The sequence below is a fragment of the Canis lupus genome, chromosome 10 (genome assembly GCF_048164855.1).
Source record: "Canis lupus baileyi chromosome 10, mCanLup2.hap1, whole genome shotgun sequence".
Classification (NCBI taxonomy): Eukaryota; Metazoa; Chordata; class Mammalia; order Carnivora; family Canidae; genus Canis; species Canis lupus.
The window spans coordinates 59,631,841-59,655,967 of record NC_132847.1 but is presented as its reverse complement, the minus strand read 5'-3'; the positions used below and the strand labels follow the sequence as shown (position 1 = coordinate 59,655,967).

Here is a 24,127-nt window from a genome sequence, read left to right as displayed (position 1 = left end):
TTTTAAAGCCACAATAGTTTGTACATCCTCCCATCAAAAAGTTGAGACTATTTTTCTAGGTCTTGAATCTAGGCTTGGTCACAGAACATTCTTTGGTCAATGGGACATCAGAAAACATGACTGAGAAGTATTTGCCCATTGGAGTTTGCCTCCCCTTACTGCTGGGAAACCTTCCACCACCATATAAACAAGCCCAGGCTAGCTTCCTATAGGAAGAAAGACAATGTACAGAGAAGCCACAGCCACTCAGTCATTTCAGCCACGCTAGCTGTACCATCTGAGGCCTTGACTGCCCTAGATCACGGTTTCTCGATCTTGCTGGTGTTGACATCTGGGATTAAATCATTCTTTGTTGGGGAAACCTATCTTGTGCATTGCAAGATGTTTTGTAGCTCTAGCCTCTACCCATTAGATGTCAATAGCACCCTTCTCTCCCACATTGTGTTAGCCAAAAATGTCTCCAGACATTGCCAAATGTGCCCTGGAAGACAAAATCACCTACTATTTGAGAACCCCTAGTCTAGTCCATATTTATTGTCATATTCAAAGTACAGTTTTTATAATAATAGCAAGCACCATTTATTATATGCTAATTATGTCATATACACTATGATAAATATTTTGTGGATTATGTAATTTAATCCTTACTGTAAGCCTAAGAAGTAGGTATTATTAACATCTATATGTTACAGATTAGGCAACTGAAGTAAAAAAAAAAAAAAAAAAAAGGTTTAATATTATGCCCAAGTTCATCCAGCTAGTAAGTAGTGAAGCAGGTTTTTGAACATAGGCAGTATGCTCCTAGTACAACTCCTTAACCACCATAAGGAGCTAATCCATTTAAACCTGACTTCTATTTAAGTACTAAAATCTAATAGTTCTACTTTGTCTAGGATCAATCAAAACTGCCATTAATAGACATCAACTTGGGCCAATTTTGATGTACATTGTTTTTTATTGACTTGGTACTACCAAAGAGAGGCAAGATCCACTAATGATTCTCACCATCCTCTGGCATCTTACCCCTTCTGGGATCCTTCTTCTCTCCTTCTCCTCAATACTATTCTTATAGTATACCGCATCTCAGATGCTATTCCTTCATACTTGGTTCTTCCAGTAACAATTAAAATAGCAGACAACAAAGTACCTACTCATTTGAGATATCTTTCTCATATATGAGACCCATACCCTACTCAGAGGACTCAAATACACTTAGTTTTCATGATTTTTCTGTCTTTTACATTCATGACTTCATGTTTAAAACACAATCTGCTCTGTGACCCCTCCATGTCCAGAGTAGACAATAAATTTTCATGGTACATAGTGTTTTGCCAAAAAGACATTGAGGAGGATTCAAATCAATCTGGAGATCACAGAATCAGAGATCTCAAATTTCCTGGAATTTATAAGGAGGTTCTTGTTTTTGGGTGTTTAGGTATGATAAATCCAAAGGAAAACTGATCTTACAATCTTGTTTTTAAAAATAAGTCTCTTATAAGAAGCATCACTCTTTAACATATATATGCATAGATATGTACATATACATATGATTATTTGGATTTTTTAATACAAAAATGGACTTTACAATATCCATCACTTAAGGAAAAGTATACTTGTCATGCAAGTGCCAACTTTTGCCCTTCCACCATATAAAAGATACAGGGAGATACTGATCATCTGTGAACCAGGAATACTGTCCTCATCAAAAACCAAATTTGTTGGTGCCTTGATCTTAGATTTCTAGCTTCCAAAACTAGGAGAGACAGATCCAGAGAGATTCAAGACCAAGGTAAGGGAGGGCTTCCATCAGATATTGGCTACAAATTACAAGTGAGATGAGGATTCAGAAGGCAACTTTTGCCCAGATCATCATAAGTAATGGATTTTTTAATGAATTCAGGAATACAAATGAAGAGTAAAAGGAAAAAGAAGAGTAAGAAAGTCTATCATTATAATGTGGTCAGGAATTGAAAGATATAGGCAGCCATATAATTTATATCTTAAAGCTATAAATATAGAAATTATTTCTCTTCATTAATTAAATGACACAATAGTATTTAACATGATAAAAAACCTCATTCCACTCCTCGACATTTATTTACTCTATTGTTTTGGCAATGTATTATTTAACTAATACATTGCACTCTGCTTATTGTATAAGACCATGTTTACCCCCAAACTGTTATTTTCATGGAAATACAAATGTCAGGCCATTCAGCAGATTGATTCTATATAAGAAACATCTAAACAGACAGGAGGGAGGGAGGAAGAGCAAGATGGAAGAAAGAAGGTGGGAGGGAAAAGCAGATTAAGTTTTATTTGTTCTATTTGAAGAAAACAAATAGAAAAAAATAAACTTCATCAAGAAGAAAAGAGAAGATCTAAGAAAGTAGAAATGTAAAAAGCAGAATGGAATGCAACACTAATGATTCTTCTTTTCCTACCTACCATATTCATTTTCATGATTTGCATTCTACATTAAAACCTATGGTTGTGATTTGTACATGTCACATTTATTTGTCAATACGCATGGACTTATGTAGCACTGTAGATCTTATCTCACCTACAGAGATGTACTTCTACAATTTTGGACACGCATTCTTCAAAAAGAGTATCTTAAGCTATGATCCCAAAAATAGCTGTGAATGGTAGCAGGACTTGGAGAGTCAGATATGGGATTATGGTCACTTATAGATAGACCGTATTATTTTAAATGTATGCAAATTTCTTATTTACTTCTGGCATTTATATATTTGTTGCTGCTATACCATTTAGCCATTTTACTGACGACCTGTAGTTTTACAAAGGTAAATTACTTTACATCTAGCAAAAAAACATTTGAGATGAGTTTAATTCATTGTGTATTTTCCTAAGTTCTAACTGTATTAACTTAAGTTCTAACTTAAGCTCTAAATTTTAGAAATAACTTTTATTACAATTTTGATGAAAGAGTTTGGTATTCTTAAGTTTTATGTCTGTATAGATACCTAATAAATAATTTGCTTGGGAATTCAAAACTAATATATTTAGAGGACAAAATTTCTAAATCTATGTTATTGCTGATTTTTTTTCATTAAAATGTAATAACTTTCACTCGATATAATTAAAATGGTCTATTCATTTTTTTTAAAAAGAGTGTAACTTTGGAGCCAACCTACAGGGTTTAAATCTTATTCTATCACTAAGCATTTATGTGGCCTTGGAAGTCATTGGCCTCTCTCTGCTTTATTTTCTAAATTATAAATTTCTACTGTGATATTTGAATAAAGTAATATATGCAACTAAGAATAGTACCTGGCACCTGGTACTATGTTTTAACCACCATTATTAATTTTCTTTTTCCACTTCCCAAAGAATAATGGACATCTCTCCAGGTAAGTAAACATAAAGCCACAGTTTTCAAAGGGGCACAATATTACAATTTATTTAGTATTCCATAATTTGTTCAGTATCCTGCTGATAAAGTATTCAGATATTTTTCCATATTTTAATGGATAAAAACTACATTCAGATATTTTCCCATACTTTGATGACTACATGGTGTATTATTGGATGGATGGATATATATATATATATATATATATATATATATATATATCCATCAAAACCCATGTCCTAATTTCCTCAGGATATCTTCCCCAAAGTCAGAGTACCGAGTGAAAATGTATGTGCATTTTCAGTTTTGAAAATATTTGCTGAGTAAGTGCTAAAATTGTTGTAATAATTCATACAACTATCAGCAGTATACAAACTGTTTTCAAATTTACATACATATACACACACCTGCCACCACTGAATAAAAGCAAGATTTACAATTTGTTTTTTTTTCTTTTACTAATCTAATGGCAGCAAAATGGTATTCTGAGTTTTCATTTGCTTTTCTCTGACTACTACTAAATTTGAACTTCCCTTGATATAATTACTGGTCATTTGCATTTTTACCTTTTATGAGTTTCTTGTTTGCATCTTTGTTCATTTTACTATTGCCTATTTCTTATTTTGTACTGAGTGCCCTTTGACAGTATGCTCATGAACCCATTATATGCCATATGTCCTGCTAGTATTTTTCCTACCTTTCGTCTTCATCATCCATGTATCACTGAATAGCCACTCTTTAGACAATGGCTCTGAACCAGAATCGTTCCTGGCCTCTGAGGATTTGTGGCTCTTGAAGTATGAGCATTCAGTGCAAATGCATTAGGAGATATGCATGTTTCCTATTATAAAATCAATGCTTCTAAGAATCTCCCTGAAGTGAGACAGCATCACATCAATCTTCATATTTTACCTTAAGAAAAATAAACCTTTTCCTGAAGAGGGATGTCTGGTTCATTTACTAAGTTGTGAGCCCAATTTCTCTGGGACAATCTTACATCTCAAAGCACTATATTCTTCTCTCATACTTTACAGGAATATATGAGACTCAGTATGAAGTTTACACTAGGGGCTCTAGGACCTATGTGGTTTTCGATTAGTTCAAGGAAGGCCTAGTGCATATTACCTCAAACACTTACTAGATCATGGATCACACTGTCTTATATCTGTTTTTTGTCTTCCCAATGAAATGCTAAGCTCAGTTGTGATTTTTCGCTTTGCTTTTCAGGAGCCCTGATGTTTTCTTGGACACAGAACAAGGCTATTTGGAATTTCTCCCTGTAAGTAATGATCTATTTATGGACCTGTTTCTCTGACACATTTCTCATGACACAGTTCTTAAGACAGAGAAAAAAGGAATGAAGTGGGGCCAAATAGCTCCTGAGGATGGCAAATGGAATAAAGGAGCAGAAGATTCACTCAGTCAATTGACAAATATTAGTTGAGCCTCTTCTATGGAACAGGCTAGGAACCCACCTACCAATATGGTACAATTTAAGGAAAATTACAAGACATACCTAAGCTAAAACACCTCCATCAGCAACAAAGATTCACTTCCTAAGAATCTTAGTAATATCTCAGATAAAATCAGAAGCCGCAGATAAAGAAACACATAACGGTAATCAAACGGGACGAGAAGTAAAAGAAATGGAAGAGCTACTCAAAGATGGGATATTATTCAAAATAAACTACAGTCACAGATGTATTTGGAGAAAGAAATAACCTACAGTATGACCATTTTAAATATATATTTCTAAAGCACAAACACTGAGTATCAGATGGTGAGGAAATCACATGGTTCAGACCTCAGGCTGGATTCATGCTGGTTATAGTCTACACTGGGGGTTAAAAATGAAAAGGAAGAGAAACTGAAGTGATATCCACTCTAAGAGCAGAGTGGAGACCTCTTGGACTGATGAAGGAAAGGAATGGTGTTTCCTAATACAAATTATGGAATGGACACCACTGTGAGGAAGATCAGGGATAAAAGACAAATATTCAGGGGCACCTGGGTGGCTCAGCAGTTGAGCATCTGCCTTTGGCTCAGGTCATGATGCTGGGGTCCTGGGATCGAGTCCCACATCAGGCTTCCCACAGGGAACCTGCTTCTCTATCTGCCTATGTCTCTGCCTCTTTCTCTGTGTCTCTCATGAATAAATAAATTAAATGTATTTTTTAAAAAAGACAAATATTTTTTGTCATCTACTGGCTAAAAGACAACTTGATTGACCCAGTGCTCAGATATACACTTAACATTGTTATGTGGTTTCATTTCTCAGAGCAGATGAGGTCATTAGGTAGACTATGCTGGAACTTATTCTCATCAACAGTAATGTGGAATGAAGGAAACATCCTTAAAACAGGAATGTGAGAGTTCATGATAGCCAAGTAGGAAGAATTTCAAGGACTCCAGAGAATAGAGGAACAAAATCCCTTCATCTAAAACTCTAGGAAGGGTTAAAAGGACTATGTGTATGTATATGGAAGGAGAGTCTCTAGAGTAAAAATATGACTGACAACAACTATCAATAACTGCTGGGGAAGGAAAGGTAAGTTATCTAGAAAGACCAGTATGACTACACAAGGTTGGATTTCAGTAAGCTTCACTTTAAAGACTATATACTAACATAAAACATAAAAACAAGATAAATACATTATAATAATTGCAAGATTTGTAAGAACAGTTAACACAAAGAAAAAACTAAAGGAACTAACTAACTAACTTCAACTATGGTTGAAGAGAAGTTAAAGGAAGAAAGGGGGGGGTGGTTTATTGGCTTTGGTAAGAATAAGAGAGGTGATGAATCGGGGCAGATGACGGAAAAGAAGAACATGGAATTTGGTCATTATCCTGTTGCCCTGGGTGGGAATATGGATTTCACAGCTGTCTGAGGGAGGGGATGGGAGTCATTCATTAGGGATCAGCAGCAGCAAGGGCTGTCTCAAATGGTCAAGAGAGTAGATAAAAAGAAATGCAAGGGAAAGGTAGCTCAGAGAAAAGAGGCAGGAGACTGGGAAAATGTCACAAAAGAAACTATCTTGGATGAAGTCCATATGGAGCAACTGATAAAATGAAGTTTGTGTTTAGCAGGCTACAAGTTTGTGTAGTGTGCTTAGAAATACAAACATGCATAAGAATGTATATGCTGGGTTTTGTAGGAGAAAACCAGTGTTGGTCAGTTAATATGAATTTCTAAATTATTTTTAACATGTCTATATCTGAAGGTATGGCTGATACCTTGTCCAAGAGTAAGGAAAGGAGAAGGCAGCTGACATTTACTGGGAATGAACATACCAGGAAATTTACAGACAAGCTTAAATACTTACAATAATCATAGAGGTAGGTATTGTTAGACCATTTATAGATGAGGAAACTGAAGGTCAGAGAGGTTAAATATCTTGCCTATGTCCAAGCTTGCCTATGTCCTCGTAAAGCGGAACTGAAAATCATCTGTTGGATTCCAGAGTTCACACTTGTCTCATTATTCTATGTCTTCTCTGGAGGAGAACAAAGATATCATAAACTCTTTAAGCATAAAGAGGCATAATTGCTTAGCATGTATACACTTTAGGTTAAGCCTCTGATCTGACCCTGTCTTGTTAAAATAAGCTTATTAAGAGCAATCATTAGAACCTCTAACCCAGAACATTTTTGGCTCCCCCTTTCCTTACTCACTGCCCAACCAAACTGTTCCATTAGGCATCTAGCATCTAGTTCTTCCATCTAAGCATCAGAAGCTCAGGGTAATCCCATTAATCTGTGACTCTTTGGGTTCACTTACTTATCCACTACTCTTCCATTTATTCACCTATTCAACAAATATTTACCACATACTCAAGTATTCAAATAATCAAAAGGAAATGTGTCCAGTTTTAACTTTAGCTTGTCATGAAAACCTTAATCTACCTGACCAGGTCTTGTCTGTACACCCACTTGAATTTTTCTGGTTATTTTCATCAACAGTTTTGGTTTCTCCAACTCTACAGAAGTAAAGGGCAGGGACCCTTATTTTGTTATTGAGTTTGATGCTTTCAGACCCCACAGCCTTATCTGTCAAGGCTTCTGCTTTTTAGGTTCATCTGAAATATCTGACTCCTTCTGATCAGCTTAGACCCCTCCTCCCCTTGTCATCTCCATTTTCTTCTGTAAGCAGCCCCCCTCTCTACCCACCTACAGTTTTAAAAACAAGGCTGAGAATTTTCTCAACTCCTCTGACATATTTCATATTAAAAGGAGAACATAATAAGCAAAAAACTTAATAGCTTTAGGTAAGTAGTTTTGGGCAAACTAGGTAAAGTGATCCCCTGTATAAATGCCAAACATACACTCTGTTTACCACAGAACACTTCCAAATCATATCAAAGAGAAACACATCTGATCCTAGGGTGATTTATATCCTCAGTCAGCACATATTTTTACCTCTGATTCATACTACATGATTTGGCTTTCAAATGCCAAATGAACAGTAAAAATTTGAGCCTTGCATCCTTGGAAGAGTTACCTCTCCTCCCGTCATTCTCAATAAAATGATGGTGCTGAATTAGTAATAGTATATTAATAAATGAGCACTTTTGCAGAATTTTTCAGTTTATCCTCTCATACATCATCTCAAAACAATTCTTTATGAGTTACCCTTGTCTTCATTTTGTCAATGAAGCAATGAGATCCAGAAAGCTTGAGAAAACATTCAGGTCACATGGTAAGTGATGTATCAAGGCTCAAACTTGGATCTTTTCACTGAAATCTCATATGTTCCACTACACTCCACCATTTCCAAGTGATCTTTATGTTCTCTTTCAGGGGCTGGGTTGGGTATGGGCTGCAAAGTTGTCTAGGGGGAGAGAGTGGGAGTCATAAATTAAGGATTAGCAGCAAGAGCTGTCTAAAATGGGCAAGGGCAGGTGCCTGGGGGGGCTCAGTGGGTTAAGTGGCTGACTCTTGGTTTTGGCTGAAGTCCTGATCATGGGACCAAGCCCTGTTGGGCTTTGTGCTCAGTGTGGAGTCTCCTTGGGATTCTTTCCTTCTTCTTCCTCCTCCTCTGCCCTTCCCTGTGCACACACTCTTGTGCATGTGCTCTTGCTCTCTAATATAAGATATTATATAAAAGTAAGATAAAATGGCCAAGAACATAGACAAGAACAAATCCAAGGAATAGGTAGCTCTGTAGAAAAGGGGTTGAAGACTGGGAAAATATCAGAGGAAAAATCATACTGGGTGAAGCCCATGCAGAAAAATTGTTAAGGTGAACACTGTGTTTCATCTCCTATAATAATGGAACAATTATTCTTTTTAATTCACATTTTAACAATATTTAAATCATCTTCATTTATAAAATATCACCCAGGGAATTATAATTTAATAAAATTTCCTTTTGATCAAAAGTATAATCACTTAAGTTATAGACATTTCCTAAACTCAAATCAAGAAAAAAATCAAAATTGCTTTTGAAGAAAAAAGAAAAGTACTCAAGTTTCTTCCTGTGGCTCCAGATGTTCAGAAACAGGTTTACTTAGAAGTTGAATCTACCTTAAAAGTAATTTACCATTATTTTCAGGAAAGAGATAGAGGAATCTAACACCTGGGAGGGAAAAATGAGGGCAACTGTTGATGGGTAGATATTTCTCTTTGCTACTAAAAAGCCAGAAAAAAATCTTGACAGGAAGTATCCCTGGGATGGTCCCCACAGGCTTTCTGGAGAAACAAGAGAACGAAGAAACTACAGTTTCATGAATTGTCCCCTTAAATTCACTAACAACAAAGAAACTCGAATTTGAGGAAAAGGTAGAGGAAAAAAGATATATAGCAAAAGTGAGATCTGAGAAGAGGAGAGGAGGAAGATCCCCTCTTGGGGATCACCCTCTGGTGAAAGACTATAGACATTCTACTTGCCAGATGCCTTATTAGAAAAGGTACTCATGATCTGATAAATTCTGATTTATTCTCTAGTGATTTTATCCTTCCTGTAACACTAGGCAATCAATTCACCCAGTTCTGAATGTTTAGATTTCTTTCAGTTCTTTTCCTATAAATTCTATCTTCTCCATGGTATAAAGATACAGCTTAGTTTTTCATCACGTGCCCCTAGACTGGCTTTTCTTGATAACTCTTATAAAGGCTGACATCTTTTAAGAATGACTATAACAGGGATCCCTGGGTGGCGCAGCGGTTTGGCGCCTGCCTTTGGCCCAGGGCGTGATCCTGGAGACCCCGGATCAAATCCCACGTCGGGCTCCCGGTGCATGGAGCCTACTTCTCCCTCTGCCTGTGTCTCTGCCTCTCTCTCTCTCTCTCTCTCTCTCTCTCTCTGTGACTATCATAAATAAATAAAAATTAAAAAAAAAGAAAATGATTTAAAAAAAAAAAGAATGACTATAACATATTCTCTTTTAACATAGTTAAACTCCAAAAATTTTACATTTCCCTTGAATTAGTTTTGGTAAGCTTCTTTTATGTAGTTGGTGTATAGGGGAGTGAAAACTTATGCTCAAAGCAAAAGACCCATAAAAAAATCTAATAACTGGGGGTGCCTGGGTGGTTCAGTGAGCTTAGGTCATGATCTCAGGGTCCTAGGATCAAGTCCTGAGTTTGACTCTACACTCAGTGGGGAGTCTGCTTGAGATCTTTCTCCCTCACCCTGTGCACCTCCCCTCAGCCCCCTCATGCATGATCTCTCTCCGTCTCCCTCAAATAAATAAATATTTTTTTTAAAAAATCTAGTAACTGTTCTGCAAGGAAATTCACAGAGATCAAGACCTAGGTTCATGTGTTCATGTGTTCAGGTAAGGCAGATACAGCTTCTCTGGGAGAAACTGTGGGACAACTTCAGGGCAGTCCAGTCCTTCTCAGAGCTGTCTGTGGTTGCTGTATCCATATCACACAAAGGCAATGAATCACACAGAATACTTGTCAACATTTGACCCCCAGCCAAACCTAGTAACTAGGTATAACCTCATATTTAGAGATCCCATGATAGCTAGATTTCCTAATACAAATATACATCTCTTCAATAGTGGGTGACATACAAAGATAAGAAGGTATACATGTTAAGTATTTAATTTTCCAAAGATATTTTCCTTATGAGTTCTTAATCTGTGCCCAATTTGCTCATTTTATTGGAGCACTATATAAATGAGTCTTTTTATGGAATAAAGTTTGATTTTAGGGGGCACCATTTAATTTTAACTTCTTCATAGGAGTTGCACCCCTAAATCTGGCCATCTGGCCCCATGTATCTAGAAAGAGGAAGAATTTGGCTCAATCAGGAAGAATATTTTAATGTTTCCAGTTGTCCACAGAAAAATGGACTCTTAGGTGAAGTAAGTTTGCTTGGCATGTGCCCCACCCATGGCATCCATGTGTCTGAGTGCCACTTAATTGAGACACTTCTGCCTCATTTAGAGCAATCCTCTGTGACCACCCCATTCCCAGCATGCATTTCCAGATCTGCCCAGCAGTACTCTGAAGCTATCTCACATTTTTAGATATTGTCTCATCTTTTGGATTTAGTGATTTCTATTGGTTTCCTAGAACCACTCTCAAGATGCCAATTATTCTTTATACTCTACTTCATTTATTCAATAAATTTCAATTAAAGTTATAAAGTATGACAGGCACACTTCTAGGTCTTGGGGATATAAAGAGACAAAACACATAGTCTTTCATCTTGCTTACATTTTAGTAGGAGAAAACATCACAAATAGATGAACAATATACATATATATGAAAAGACAGTGGTCAATACTAATAAAGAAATGTAAAGCAGAGTAAAGAGTTAAAGATGGGGTGCCTGGGTGGCTCAGTTGGGTAAGATCTGACTCTTGATTTTGGCTCCGGTCATGATCTCAGGGTCATGAGATTGAGCCTGCATCAGGTTCTGTGCTGGGCGTGGATCCTACTTAAGATTCTCTCTCTCTCTGTCTCTGTCTCTCTCCCTCTGCCCCCTCCCACCCCACCCCTTCTCTCTCTCTTAAAAAAAAAAAAAAGTTAAAGATGAATGGGCTGGATCTTCTACAGACAGTGACCAGAGAAGACTTCTATGTCTGATGAAGACATGATGTATAAAGTGGTAAGAGCATGAGAGAGGGATATAGATTTTTGCAAAGCAGGTATTCTAGACTGAGCTAACAGAAAGTGCAAAGTCCTAAGGTATGTTTGTGCTTTTGATGCACATCAAGGTTACCTTCTCTGCCCCAGGTCTCTGGATCCTGGCCAACCACAGCTCAGATCCAATCAGCCTCAATCTTAGGTACATCCATTATGGCCACCCACAAGGAGAAAGAATACTGAAAAGAAGAAGCCGGATAGCTTCTTGTTATGTGGTGTGAAAGGAGAGACTCTAGCACTGAGGGAGTGACTGGGATTCTACATATATGTCAACATCTAGGGCACCTACCAGTAAACTAAGGAAATGGGACCCGCATTATGTATTTAACCAGCAGTGTCTAATAATGTTGTCTTCATATTTGAGCAAGGCATACATTTCCAATTCCCAAGCATTTCCATCAAAGTAGAAAGATGCACAGAATGAGGGCTGAGATTTATTCTTTAAAGCAGAACTTTGATGTATTGATCAAATCCTTCTATTCCCCCACCCCTTGCTATGCTTCTGAATTTCATGGTTCATGGATTAGGATTGAATGAAGGTGATATTCTGATGAAGACATGACAAAGTTTTGGGGTTACCAGTGTAATGATGCATATTTTTTAGCTTCTTGCTTTAAGTCTTAATTTCCAAACAAAATAAACAAACAAAAGGAAAGATTAAAGTGTTATGGAAGAAAATGCGACAACTGGGTATTTTAAAGCTTGACATTTAAGTGGTTCTGAGGGCTCTTCACCATGTATGTGTAATAAATAATGAATAGTTACTGTAATGTCCTTAGTCCTTATTATCTTCTAAACTCTATATTAATAGATTAATTCCTTGCAAAATCTTTTTATTTTTTTTTAATTTATTCCTTACAAAATCTCTTCTGGGGAGGGAAGTTACTTTAATTATCTCCATCTCACAGATGAGAGATTTGAGTCTTCGAATGACAAAGGGACCAGCCTGACATCGCAATGCCTATGAATGGCAGAGCTGGGACTAGAACCCAGCTCCATCTGTCTCCACAGCCCAAGCTATTAGCCCACCACAGGATTCTGCCTCCATAGCAATGAAAGATAATTAGAGTACTTAGGAATCAGAGTCTTACTTATGCTCCCATTATGAAGAAAACAATGATCAGTTAATATAAGGAAGAGTTCCTGCCTTGACTGAAGTTGGCAGGTAAAATTCATTCATTTTGGAACTCATTTCTCAAGGTTTAAGGTGGCTAGAAGTGAAACTGAAAAATAAACCTCTGCTAATATGTTACACCTGGTAAGGTGCATACCGCCTCATCTCAACATTAGGAGTAGACTATTGCCTAACTTCAAATTCTTGGTAAAGTGGAAGAATATTGGGCCAGGGAGAAGGGAGAGCTTGGGTAGTGGTTAGGTAAGCAGGGAGGGGAATAAGGACGGGGATACAGTCTCAGCAGCAGCTTGTGGGTGAGAATATTTACATAAAGCATGAGTCTCAATCTGCTAGGGATTCATTGCTCAGACTAGTGTTCGTGAAGTGAGTTCCCCTGTTCCCTCTTCCAGCTCTGAGGGCTGCTTTGCAGTCAGGTGTAACAGAATCAGCCCTGCCTTACTAGGCAGGAAACCAAACCTGTCATCCCAGTCTCTCCAATCACGAGGGGGGGGGGGGGGGGGGACGACCCTGGAGAAGTCGGTTAACCTCAATGGACCCTTTTCTCATCTAAAAAAAAGGAAGACAATTGAGTAGACTATCCCTTCCAGCAATTGTGTGAATCAAGGAGAATTTACAGCTGTTGCCATTCATTAAGTTCAAATTAAGTCACCTAACTATTTTATCTCTTGTTAGATAGAAGGTAAGCTCCTGAAAAGCACATGGTATAGTAGGTGACTCCTAGAGGGAGCTCAGCAAATATCTGCTCATTGACTATATCTACAAAATACACATGGGGACAAATGGCCAAAGAACCCTAGGATATATCAGCTGAGCCCTATTTTAGGATGGAAAGCAACACTCATCCTTCTCATACAACAGTAATATTTACCAGATGCTTATTACCCTAAAAACTGCTTTCGTTTGATATTGTGACTAAAAGTAAATGGTAAAATAGTCTGTAAAGTATAATCTTACCTTTAAAAAAAAAAAGAACAGCATATGTAAATGTTAACGAATCAAAAATGTTGGAGGCACTAAGCAATTGACAGTGGTTTTCTGGGAAAGAGGCTGAAGCAGAAATATGACTGGATTTTTACTTTCTACACCATGTACCTCATTACATCTGCATTTTGTATCATATTGTAGTACATATATCATTGTTTAGGGTTTTGGTTGCTGAAATACTCTAATTGTTCCAACTAGTCTGGCCAGGAATTGCTTGTGTCACATGTTACATGTCAGCCTATGTAAAAAACTAAACCTAAAGGATTTTCTCGAACCTAAAGATACTGCCTTGCTTTTTACACTGCAGGGGGTGGGAAAAACACACACACACACACACACACACACACACAGAGATAATGTTTTTTCCAGTTAATGCAAGTGTGAATGAAATAGTCTTACTTTTTTTTTTCTTTCAGTTCCTGTGACCCCCAGGAGAGAAGGCTGTGGGCTGATTATTAGAGCATTTGAGTGTGTGGGTTCGCCTGGAAGCAAGAGCTAGCAAAGGCTGGAAGATGAGACTAACGATAAAGCATGCTCAGCTTGTAGAGCTCTGAGCTGAACAGCATTACTCTCGACCAGATTTTATTTCTTGTTAATTATATCCGATTCCACTTGATTATGGATTTCAATGAATTTAAAAGGTTGGGAGTGGGGGTCACTTCTCCATGCTATTCATCAGAAACATCAATAAAAAGAGCACCCCAGAAACCCTTGACCATCAGCCGTGCAAATATATTACCCCTCATTGTGATGGATTTGCTCCAGTAATTATGATCACCTTTTCTTCAGTCTGTGTCTGTGAGCATTTCTAGAACACTTGATGCCATAATACCCAAAGAAAGAGCCCTTTCTGACATAATGGAGGCAATATAAAATATGTGCTTTCCTGTCTTGTAAAAATTTATGACATTCACACAAAGAGGGGTATTTATTTCCTATGTGTATGCATCTCTGCTTTTCGTTGTTATAGATGAATGGGAAAAGACAAATGTACCACAGAAGGAGGGAATAATGGCAGGGAGGGGAGCTGACTGCTGACTTCCCATCTAGTGAATCCAGACAAGCTGCTGAAGCCCTGCACTCAAGGTTCTGAGGATGGCAGGAGGTGATGGGGTGATCTGTCACCCCAGCCTTTGAGAATCAGAAGGATCAAGTGGGATGAGCATAGGCTTTGAACTCAGGCCTAGGTTGGAGTCCAGCTCTAGCTTTGAAAGCTTGGGAAAGCTAACTGACCTTTGCTCAGTTGTCGAATGAGATATTAATAATGTCTATTCCAGCATGCTGGAGAAACTAAGGAAATAATACATATACAATATGTATATAATATATGTAAAGCCATGGATGGTACTTGGTAGATACCCCCTAAAAAGTCCCTCCCTTTAACTCTTTTTCTCATTTCTATTACCAGTCCTTTCCTTCCTTTCCTAATTTTTTTTTGGCAGAAATAGCCAAGGTTTTGTGCCTTTTTTTTTTTTTTTTTTTTTTTTTTTTTTTAGCCTTCTGATCACAAATCTTCAAAACAAGCCAGCAGTACCATAAGCCAAAATCAGCCAAGTTGATGGGTAGAATAATTTTCTTTTTTCCATCTTGGGTCTTCAAAAACCTCAAAAATATAGACCTAGATAAACTTACAAATGAAGATGACCTTTACATTGTCCTTAGCCCTGAGATAGATAGATGATAGGTAGACAGAGCTTTTACTCAACTATATTTTTTCCTTTTGGCCTTGCTTTATACTGTGAAAGTAATGTTTACTAATTATCAGATCAGCCAGGTCATGAAACGTTTGTTAACAGCTCACACCACCATGTTGAATGGCATTTCCTTCGATATTTTCAATTAGGACCCATGCCATACACAGTCCTTTTTGCACTGTGTTCTCACACTAATGTTGAGAGGCTATGAAATACTCTCCACAAAAATACTTTGTGGAAGGGCACAGCTGGAACCAGGGTGAGGCCCGTGAGACACCTGCCTTAGAGGAAAAATTGAGAGGGGAGCCAAAAAATTCAGTAATCAAGATAAACAATATTTTAATACCATTTTTTAAAAAAATCAAAATTATTGCCAAAAATCTGTGATGAACAGAGCATCAACATTTTAAACAAGATAGGAATTAACCATGCACTTGCATAACCCTGCCTCCCTCCACTCCCCTTGACCCAGGCTGTAGGTAGACCCTGCATCTGAAATCAGTGACTGACATCTGGTTCCAGTCCTCACACTACTTGGCTACATGGCCTCAGATGAGTCGCTGAACATCTCTGATTCTCAGTCTCCTCATCTTGTTTCACTTACAAGTCTGGTTAGAAACATTCCAGTGACTGTGAATTTGCAAATTCTAGGATTTTTTTGACAACATGAAGATGCATGACTGGAATATCAGTGATGACTCAACTGGACAAGATTCATTCACCGCGCCAGCCATTCAATCCAAAATGTTTACTGAGCACTTGTGTGACAAGTGCTCTGTGAGGTGCTGAAAATACAAAGTTAAGGACTACAGAAACACATAAAAAAGCCAACCCTAGTGCTAAAAGGCCAGAACAGGCTTCCCTAGGAAGACATTTTGGCCTAAAGGACTAAAAGAGTTAGGGAAGGCAAGGATGGAGTTCCAGAAAAAGAGAACAGCCTGGCCAAAGACCTGAAGGTAACAAAGAAAAATCTCAGTTGGGGAACCATAATAAGTGTGGTGTGGGTGGTCTTTAGTATAAACGGGGGTAGATGAAATGAACAAAACCAACCTTTGATTTCAGAGCAGTAATAAAAGTACTTGGGGAGTATAAGGCAAAGAACACTAGGTCATGGTCAGACCTGGGTTCCAGTCACTGCTCTGTTGCAAATGAGCTAGATGGTAGGTCTTCCATTTCCACTAGCATGCTATTTTAGAACACACCACAAACTTTTCCATAAGACGAGAGGCTTTTAATTCCCAAGAGTATTGCAAATCTCACATCTGAGATATTTAGAGTTTACATCCTTCAGCACCAAAGAAGTGCTATAATTAATACATGTAGTCACTTCCCTGCAAACAATTTGCTAAACAGCTAAGTAGCTGTTGTGTGACGCCCATGAACCTGAAGAATGCTAGGACCAGACTAAGGCAAACAAACTCTCATCTTCCCGGGACAGGCAAGAGAAGGAGGCAACCAGGCAAACTTGGTGGAGCTACTGTGCTCCTGCCATATTTGTGTGTGCCAATTTAATTCCTGCACTTAGGAAGACAGGATTAGAGCCAGCTATTTATAACCAACCAAAATAATTGTTTTAAATGAACACCAAAGAACACAATCACTGGGCTCCTGAGCATAGCATTAAAGCTTTATGTTTGTAACCTCACTGTTGTCACACACAATACCTGCTGTGGGTTGAGCACTTACTCTGTGCTGAGCTTTACAAATATTAACTAATTCTCACAATTCTAGGTGGGGGGTTAGGACAGTTTTCACCATATTACAGATATGAGTAATTTGAAGCACAGAGAAATACACACTGTGACGAAAGTCGCACAGTTGAGTGGCAGAGCCAGAATTCAAATACAGCCCATCTACCTCCAGTCTGTGCTCTTGGCCACCATGCCACCTAAACAAGGTTCATCATCTTGTATGCCTGAGTGACACGCTTAGATTATGGCACTCAGAGTCTCCTTGAGTTTCCAGAACACTGTAGCAAGCACCTCAGTTATTTAGTTACGGGAAAGAGGAGCACACTCCACACCTTTTCTCAAATTCATCCTCTTATGCTCTTGGAAAGAGATGTCCTTCCTCCTCTGTCTCTTCTCATTTCCCACATCTTTTGTTCTCCTTAGACACCAGCTCTTCCTGCCAGTTCCCCTTTAATAAAAACTGTGTTTGAGGTTCACTGTACCTTCTCCCTACAGCCCCATAACTCTTCCCCCACCAGATGTTTGCCTTGCCTGGATTTTCTTACCTCCCATTCCCCACTCAACCCCTGGAAATACAGCTTCTGAGCATGCTGCTGTACTAATGCTGTTTCCTAATGGTCACAGTGAACCCCTTTTCACTGTCTTTTTTTTCAGTTCCCTATTTTCAGTCTTTTCAACTTCTCTGCACTTAAAATCATCCGATAATTTACGCACTTGGCAGAGAGGGACACTGTAGGATTATTAAAATTGAGATCTGGTTCTGCCACTTACTGACTTGGTAACTTGGGACAAGCTACTGGAACTTTCTATGGTACTGTTGCTCTCCTGCATCCCTAAATTTTGCTAAATGCTGAGATTTAGTCTTTGGCTCCCTGATCTCCTGATCATTTCATTCCCACTGCTCTGCCACTATCCATCCAAGGTCAAACTCAAAATGCTATCAAAATTTGATATTCTTCTCTTTCACTCCCTGTAGTTACCCTGAAAACAAATTATCCTGTTTTTATCTGTTCTGACATCTCCTATTGGGATTTTAAGATTGGAACCCAATATGCTGGGGTTTGGTTCAGCAAGGAACCCAGTTCCTAGGGCTGCATGGTTGGAACATGAGTGCTCTGGCCCTTATCCCAGGATGCGAAGATGCTATGAGCTCTTTAAATGAGACCCTGCGGCTTACAAACTCCCTACTCCCAGACTATTGTAAGTTTGAGGAAAGCGCATGAAATCAGGAAATTCTGCCAAGTAAGGGGAAAGGAAAGGGGAAATCACATTTACTGCCATCCTACTATGAATCAGGAACCGTGCTAAATGCTGTTGCTTCCACAATGGGCTCATGATACAATTTTTTACGTATAAAAAGTGTGATGTCACAATACTGCTTCTTATTGGCATTTCATAGGAAAGTTCTTCACAGAGGCAGTCGCCCTGGATCATTTTGTTACTGATCTCTCAAAGGTTGATCACCTTGGAGAAATGGAATCATGATTTAGCTTCTACTATTCTAATGGAGAAATCATCACCTCATGACTGGACTTCTCATTCACTGATTCGGGCTTTCATTCAACAAATATTTATTGAGTCCCTACTCCGCACCAAGACTGTGATGAATGCTAGAGATTCAGCTGTGACTGCCTTACCCTCAAAATACAGAAAGGAGAGCACACAAGGGAATGCTGGGGAAGTGGAAGGTAGCAAGGGAGCACATGGTAGGAGACCCTTAGATGAGCACGGTTTACTTTTGTCACTCATCTCCCAGACACCTCTCCACCCCCACTGCCACCATCCTCACCATTTCACACCTATATTTCCACAATAAGCTCCCTGCCTTCAGTCTCACCACCTCCAATCCATCCTCCACATTATGGTCACAGTCATCTCTCTTGAATGCAAATCTGATGTCTCAGCCTTTTTTCAAACTCTTCCCAACTCATTTGGATAAAACTGAAGCTCTTTTGCTTGGGATATTTCCATTCACACTTGATCTCTGATATGACAGTTTGTTATTCCATGGAGTTAAGAACCCACTTCTCTCCCTGTAGCCACACAGAACTACTTCCAATTCTCATATAGTTTTTTTCTGCCTGGAAAGCCCTTCTCTTCTTCTTGTCCTTTAAGATTCAGCTCACCTCGACCGCCCTAAGAAAGCTTCTTGATCTTTTCACCCTCTTTTAGGTGGATGCCCTCCTTTGGTGCTTTTATAGCATCCTGGGCATATCTCTATCCAAACACAGACTCTATTACATTAGTTGTCAATTGTTACCCAGGTGCTGTTCACCTCTGTATCTACACACCAGCACCCTGTGCTCTAGCCACACGGGATGGCTTACAGTTACACTAACTCATTGGGCACTTTTACACATTTCCTCTGCTTGGACTGTCCTTTCTAACCTCCCCTACCTAGTAAAAGAGTATTCATTTTTCAAAAATATCTCAGCTCCAGGGGAAGAAAAGCAAGCAAACAAACACATGTCTGTACTACTGGCATTTGATTTAACCTATAATTATAACAGTTAAACAGACTGCAGCATAGTTAGCTAAATACCTATTTCTTCCACCTTGAAAGCTGGCACTATTTTTTACTTCCTTATGGCTTTTTTGGTTTTGCTTTTTTCCCCAGTCTCCAGCACATAATAAGTAACTGATGTGTGTTTTCTGAATGTTGAGGAAATCCAGGAGGGAGGATGGAGTATACAGCATACGTGTTAAGAACTCACTGTGCAGTACGTAGCTATCCTACTCTCTAATGATTTCATGTGTGCTAATCTTGTATCTACAACTAGATCATAAACCCTTTCAAGCCTGGAATATGTTATACATTTTTATATGCCCTCCAACACTAAATGATAGGTGCTCAATAAACGCTTAGAAATAGAATCTGAATATAATCAAAAGGAACTGAGATTGCAAATGTAGGGAAAGGAAATATATCATAGAGAAAATAGAGCTCTAATAAAAAGCAACAACAATTTTTAAATCTTTCCTTGCCAAGTTTTGCAAAGTAAATGATGATACTGTTCACTATGAAATAAAAAGGATATATGCTGATAATTATATTTAAACCCCCTCTATGCCAATATCAACTTGAAAATATTTCAGGAAGCGTCTTCACTTCACCAGTTGTTTAAAAAGAAAAGGAGAAAAAAAAGCTTTCAGATTTCTATCTTACTAAATGCATAGAAAAAGCTTTTTAAAAAGCATAAAAGCTGTACGGAAGTGTACTATGCTGCACACCCAAAACTAATATTACACTGTGTGTTAACTGAAATTTAAATAAAAACTTTTTAAAAAATCATATGAATGAAGCTGTTTTAATAATATGCATTCCCTTCCCAGTGCCCCTCCCCCCTTTACTTGTTTCTCAGAAACTTCTTCACCTTTGACTGTGTTGACTTGTGAGTCAGTCTCTTTTATGTGTGAACTTTCTCTATTAGCTTCATGTATATCATGTTCTCTCCCACTTCAAAGAAGTTACAGAATGTTAAAAATTAAAATAAAAAAAAGGGGGGTCCCCAGACCAGCAGAGAGATGGCCTCTACCTATCATCTTAAAATGAAGAGCACACTCTCTGACAACCCATAGACACAAGTTCTGGATCTGAGCTTCCAGCATTTTCTTCTGTCGGCATCAGCTTGGCTTCCAGGTTCCCCACACTCTCCTCTTCCAAGGTTTTGAGCTATAGAAGCGTCAAAAATACACCTGTCCGCACATCCCAGGTAGAAACAAAACGTCAAGATGGAGAAACTTCGGCACATGGCACCACCGCTCTAGACTTACAGAATTAATTTATGACTGTGCTAAAGGTTAACTCCGGCATAACCAAGTCTGTTCTCCTCCAGATGTGACGTTCCAGAAATCTCCCTACTGGAGTCCCATCCAGGAATAAAAGCCACCCTCCACGGAAGCGTCAGGGAGTCCAGGGAAGCCTGCAGGGTGCCTTGCCTCCCGCTGGACCTCTCCCTGCCCTAATGAGCTTCTAGTCACTCCTCGCCTGTCCCTCTTGCAGTCCCCTTTGTCCCAGTCCTGGACCCTCAAACGCTGACTCGGTCTCTGCCGTTTCAAAGGGCCATTAGATTTGAGGCGATTCCCAGGTGCCCGCGGCGCTCCGCACTCGGGCGCCCCGCCCCGCTGGGGCTGGCATTTTAGGAAATCCTTTTTTTTTCTTGGGGGGAGGGGGGAGAGGGGGGAACCTCTTCCCTGGGACCTAAGAGGTCTTCAACACCAGCTCGATACCGGGCTGCAGAGAACCTCTCGCGCCGGAGCGGTTAAAAGGGAAAACGCTATCCCCACAAAGAAAAATAACCCAGAATCCTCCACATATTCCACCTGTGTGTGTGTGTGTGTGTGTGTGTGTGTGCGCGCGCGTGTGTGTGTCATAAAACCCCCAGGGCAAAAAGAAAGCCCCCGCTTCCCCCAGCTGCAGCCGCCCAGCGCCCGGCGGCGAAGGCAGCGGGTTCCCGGGGGAGGCGAGGTCCCGGCGCCCCGCGTTTGCAGGGGGTGATTACGCGAGCCTTTCAGGAACTCATCATTCATCCCCGCGCTGACCCGAGCCTCACCCCGGCGCCTCCGGCCCCCGCGCTGAATGCAAGCCGAAGGCGGCCCCTCCAGTTCTGCAGGTGACAGCCCCGCACGCACACCCACCCCACGGCGCGCCCGGGGCGTGCGGCCGCCGCGGGATGACAGGTGTCCACGCCTGAGGGTAAATCAAAGGCGACGCTTGCAGCCGGGGTGACAGACCCCGATCTTGGCGCCGGCTCCCCTGCAGGGCAGGGCGCCCCCTCCCCGCCCGCGCCCGCGCCCGCGCCCGCGCGCCGGCTCCCGTCGCAGCCCCGAAGGCCGCCCGGAGGGTGGAACCGGACGGAGGGAGCCTCCACGCCCCCTTTGTCTCCACGCTTCCCAAATGACAGGGGCGGAAAGTTTACGAGCAGGGAGGGTGTAGCTTTCTGCCGGGTCCATCTGACACCTCGCAGGAGGCGACCCTCCCTGGGGTCGCCCTCTCCCCCCGCACACCCGGGCGCCGCCTTCATCTGCACCTGCAAAGCCGCAAGCCGGGTTTGGGCCACCTGCTCCGCCGCGTGGGGCCAGGAGCCCGCCCCCCGCGCCCCGCGCCCCGGAGCGGTCCGCGTCCGCGGGCGCCCCACTCACCTCTGGCGGCGGCGCGTCCCCCCGCGCGCCCTACTGGGCCGTCCGGCTGCCGGGGGCGAGGTGCATTCACGCGGCGGGGGACGCGCTCCCCGGGCTCTGCTGCATTCCGCCTGCGTGGGAGAGCGAGCCGGCGAGCGCGGCGCGGGCGGGTACGAGTGTGTGTTTGTGCGAGTGTGTGTGTGAGTGCGGGTGTGAGTGTGCGCGCGCGCGTGGGGCGGGAGGGGCGGGAGGGGCGGGGGCGCGGGCTCACAGACGCCCCTGGGCCACAGCCCGCCCGCCGCCGCCGCCGCCGCCGCCGCGAGCACAGGGTCCAGGTTCCAGGATCTCCTGTTTGTTTAATGAAAGGAAGGAGCAAAAGGCAGGCGGGGAGGGGGCGGGGGGCGGGGGGCGGGGGGGGCGGCGGAGGAGAGGCGGGGAGGGCGCCCGGCCGCGCATGCTCAGACCGGGACCCCGAGCGCTCGCTCCGGAGCGCAGGCAGAGGGAGGCGAGCGCGCTGCGGGTTGCGGCGGGAGAGCCTGCGCCGGCCCGAGCGGACCGGGGGTGCGGCGGGGTTCCCGGAGGCAGCAGGGAAGCCCAGCCGCGCAGGTGCGCCGGGCGCGGGGACACCCCTCCATCCCGAGGAGACCGCTCCGGGGAACGCGGGGGGCCCTCGCTGTCGTTCCGCGCCCCGCTCTCTTGCCTCGGTGCTTGGGGCCCCGTGGTGCCCCCCCCCCCCCGCCCCCGGGCCGGCAGGAGCCCGGGCGGCGGGCAGGTCGTGCCTAAGCTGAAGGGAGTTCCCCGGTCTGCGCTGCTTGCTTCCCCTCCCAACTTCCACTCTGTGAAGAGCAGGAAACGGCGACTGTCTATTCGAGTCCCAAGACAGGTTTGACGGGGCGAGGGCGCGGAAGGGACGCAAAACCCTCTTCCAAGGAACAAAGCAGGAGTAGAAGGAAGAGGAGTCTCCTAGGGCTCCTTACTCAGCCTCCTTGGGTGACAAGGTTGGATGGAGGAGACATTTGCCCTAGTCAAGAAGGCCAAAAGAACAATAGATCCATTGTCCCCCTTGCCTCCACTGCCAAAGCAGTTCTTCCTGAGTGGGGATCCTGGCTCTGGGTAAAGTCGAAGAACCGTCCACACGAAGAGAGTCCAGTGGGAGAACCTGAGCCCCTATGGCGATGGCACAGTAACCTGAGGCCAGGGGAGAGGCTAGGCGGGAGGCTGTGCCAGTGGAGTGGAAACTCTTCTCTGGTGAGATTGTTCTAAGAGCAAAACAGGCCAGTGGTTAGGACCCATTCAAGAGCTTCCATTTTCCACCTTCTTCCTGTTTGATCACTCTGTTTTTCCCTCCATTTCCCTTCCAACAGAGGAAAAGACATGCCAAGCAGGGAGCTCCTTGTGAATATATTTTTACCCCCTGTTTATTTTTGGTCCCTCCAGACAAGGACTACCTTTTGGTCATCCCAGCTTTGGAGGGACAGAAGACTCTAGTCCACTCTGTGCAAATATTTTCCAAGCTTTCATTAAAGCTCACCTCTGAGCATTTCTATGCAGTGTAAGCGAGCAGATGCCTACTTGCTGAACTCTGACCCCTATCCCATTCATCTTCCCAATAATAATGCCAAGTGACACTAGAACAGCAGGACAATTAGATCTAACCCTAAAGCACACCCGGAGGAGAGAAAACAGCATATCTAAATACCACCAACAAAAGCAAAGCTAAGGATCAAAGAATGGAGGAAGGGAGGAAGGGAGGAAGGGAGGAAGGGAGGAAGGGAGGAAGGAAGGAAGGAAGGAAGGAAGGAAGGAAGGAAGGAAGGAAGGAAGGAAGGAAGGAAGGAGCAAGAGGAAGGGAAAGTTCTTTAAAAGTGAAAGTGGCCTGAGTGTTAGTGGCTGGTTGTTCTCTCAGTAGTTCTTTCAAAGGAATAGAATTGCAGCATCTCTTTACTGAGTCTGAGTCTCTATCCACCAGGTGGGGGGAGGAGATCAGGTTCTCCTGAAAAGCAGCAGTCTTTATAATGAACCA

At 41.8% G+C, this 24,127-nt stretch overlaps 1 protein-coding gene across 15 annotated transcripts in view; it reads right to left on the bottom strand.

The window, feature by feature from the left end:
- PLPPR1 (phospholipid phosphatase related 1) overlaps positions 1–24,127 on the bottom strand; it is a 540,361-nt gene that overhangs the window by 246,646 nt on the left and 269,588 nt on the right. Inside the window, exon 1 of one of the 15 annotated variants that reach the window (XM_072842141.1) lies at positions 22,126–22,289. The exons of the other annotated variants lie outside the window; for them this stretch is intronic. The gene's annotated coding sequence lies outside the window, so the exon portion shown is untranslated. Of the gene's footprint in view, positions 1–22,125; positions 22,290–24,127 lie in introns of those variants that run through there. 15 annotated transcript variants of the gene reach the window in all.